The sequence below is a fragment of the Pteropus medius genome, unplaced genomic scaffold, assembly GCF_902729225.1.
Source record: "Pteropus medius unplaced genomic scaffold, Ma_sr-lr_union100, whole genome shotgun sequence".
Lineage (NCBI taxonomy): Eukaryota > Metazoa > Chordata > Mammalia > Chiroptera > Pteropodidae > Pteropus > Pteropus medius.
Genome location: NW_024351730.1, coordinates 20129440 through 20132571, shown reverse-complemented (window position 1 = coordinate 20132571; position 3132 = coordinate 20129440). Strand labels below are relative to the sequence as shown.

At 34.0% G+C, this 3132-nt stretch overlaps 1 pseudogene; it reads right to left on the bottom strand.

Moving 5' to 3' along the window:
* Nucleotides 1-636: 636 nt before the first annotated feature.
* On the bottom strand, nucleotides 637-1478 carry LOC120588143 (proteasome subunit alpha type-4-like; annotated as a pseudogene).
* Between the last annotated feature and the right edge of the window lie 1654 nt (nucleotides 1479-3132).

Below are 3132 nucleotides of genomic sequence, written 5' to 3'. Positions count from 1 at the left end.
TTTTCAAGTCTATTTTTATCTTGATGGAAACTTTCCTGTATAGGAAAACAACCATTTGTTTTATACCTTTTCTAGAATATAATAGAAATATATTAATACATCAAAATTTAGTGGTTTTAATTTTCAGTGGCCATAAAAGCTTTTCTAAGTATTAAAATGTACTTATAGCTTGAGTTATTTTTACATATGTGATCAAAACAACATATATGTATTTACTTATGTTAGTGATTATGAGAAATTGTATTGAAAATGTTTCTTATAATGATAAGAATGGTAAGCTTATGGTTCCTTGTTTAAAAGAGGCTTTGCTGACACCTACAGCTTGATTTAATCCTTTGTTTTATACTCCAAAGTTTTTTTGTTTTTTTCCATCTTGGAGATGTGTACCATGGTTAAATTTGGCTTGAGTAAGGGAATGACTTTCTTTTTCTTTTTCTTCACCATTTCTATTCTTTCTAAATTTTATTCCAAAAAAAAAAAAAAAGAAAGAAAGAAAAGAAAAGAAAAGAAAAAAATGGGAGGAGGTGGAGGGACTAAAATGTCTGTGAAGAGTAATCATCATTATAATATTCATCTGGACAGAAATATTGAGGATCCAATTCAGTTAATACCAGCTTATTTCCCCAACTACATAAGTTACAAAGTCAATGCTTTCTCAATGTGGAAGAGTAGGACAGATTTACACTGAAATAGTGCCCCAAAACCAAATGTTATAAAATTCTTGATTTTGTCTCTATTTATCTTTTTTTGTTCTTTTTCTTTTTTTTCATGCTCAGCCTTAGCTTCTTCTTCTCCATGTTTTTTGATCAACTGATAACCATCTTTCCACTTTCTCTTGTTAGTGCAGCAAATTCTACTTTTTCAGCAGAGAGTTACTAACATCCATGGTTTTATTGATGACTTTGACGGCTAAAGCAAGTGCTGACTTCAGAGTCATTTCTCCTTATTTGTAGTCTTGTTTCAATATTGACACAACTGCAGCACTGTTATTTCCAAAGCATGTGGCATTCCATCCCCCATAATTTCCGCATACGGTTGCTTCCATAGAGCTGAAAGTCATAGTGCTTATCCCAGTCAATGTACAACAGTGAAACACCAAAGGAACATATTTCCTCAAACTGTGTATAAGCTTGTTTGATATCACACAGTGCTGTAACCAGCTGCTCACAAGGAAAAGCTCCTGATACTGTAATAAATACAATGAGCCTGAGTTCATTAGTCAGAACATTAGTATCAGAAATTATGCCTGCCACACAGTAAGTCATGTCTTCATTGAATTTATAAATATATCAGAAAAAAAGACTTCATCAAGAAGCTTGAGGATGTTGCATCCCTCTGGTTCAAGCAAAACACTATCGTTTGCTGAAATTCCCAAACAGGTGCCTGCATGTCTAATCGCATCCACAGCATATTCAATTTGGTACAAGTGACCTTCTGGAGAAAATATAGTGGTCCTGGAGTCACATCTTCGAGACATGTTTTCTGAACTTTATAACTACAGAGAGGAGTCACTGAAGTCGAGGTCTACACAGAGTGCCTAACTCCGCAAGAGAGAACCACTGCCTCTGCCCGAGGGTCCATGCCAATTGCCTTTATTTTTCTTTAAATGAAGAGGCTGTTATCGTGAAAGAATAGATGAGAAAGGAAGACCAGCATGGTACCTCCAACATGTGTTCTGAGTACAACAGTTTAGAGAAGAGTATGTTTGAAAGCTGAGTATCTGTAGATCGATTTCTTAAATAAACCTGTCTCAGCCCTTGGAACATCTTCATGAGCCCCATATATGTACCTATCCATTTGAAGACTGCTGCTATTATAATTTAGTGTTAAATATAACTTTTCGTTACTGTCAGCCTTTGAAATGGATGCCCTCAAATACTTTAAAAGAAATCTGATTTTCACCTGGAGGATACATGTCTCTCCTGAAATTCACCTAAGAGAGTATAACTAATTTTTTTATATGTGGTCTGGAAGTAGATTCATACTTTCCTCACTTTCTAATATTGCTTACAAGCTTCTAATTCTCCATTCAGTGTAAAATGTTGAATCCTCTGAAACTTACACTATTTGATATGTGACTGCCTACTCTCTCACTGTCATCTACCAAACTCCTCATATTTCGAACTTAATCACTGAGGACTATGATCTCTTCCTCAAAATCTTCCTTTGCCTCCAAATTCTACTGTGATAAGTGTTCATTCAACAGTTTTACATGACTCGTTCAAAATCCTAGGCATTGCTTCTCTAAGGTCTGCTGCATTTCAGAAGGAATACTCTTTTTGCTTGGGTTGTTTCATTTATTTAAGATATTAGAAATGATTGATTTGCCCCTAAATTAAAGTAGCAACCCCTCCCCATTCTTGTAAATTTTCAAAACCAATTCTGCATGTTTCTATGTGTTTCCTATTAGAGAGAGTTAGGAACTTTAGCCAATTCAGTCAATAACCACTGCTTCAATTCTTTCCCCTCCTAATTTCTGCCTCCACTTCACTTCTGCAACCTGTTATTAAGGCTAACTTTAACTTTGAATCAATAAATGTTTATTGATTACCTAAAATTCCATTACTTTTAAAAGGTTAAATTTGAATATGTTAGTCTTTTATCTTAACTTCCTAAGCTTCTAGTTCTTTTATTTGACTATTTCTACAACTGTAGTTATATTTTAAGGGACATCTACTTCTACAGCACCAATATTTCTTCTTTCTTCTATTAACTATTTTCTAAGTCATTTAGAATCCATAGTCCATTCAACCATTCTATTGTCAACATTCTAAACTTAGCTCCAGCGTCCTTTCGAGGTGAAATGCAAAACCTGCAATCTGCACTGTGTAATGAAGTAGCCCTTAGACACATGTGGTTATTTAAAATTAAATTTTAAGTAATTAAAATGAATATATTAAAAATTTTGTTCTTCTGTTACATTAGCCACATTTCAAATGCTAAAAGCTATGTGTAACTAGTAGCATATTTTTATCATTGCAAAAAGTTCTATTAGACATCCTTGGTCTGAATTATCTATTCCAAAACTGGACTATTGAACCCCACAGAAGAAAACCACAAAATCATGCACATAGATGTCATTGTATATTTCTGTGCTCCAAACTTATCTAGACCATGAATGTTTCCCACAAA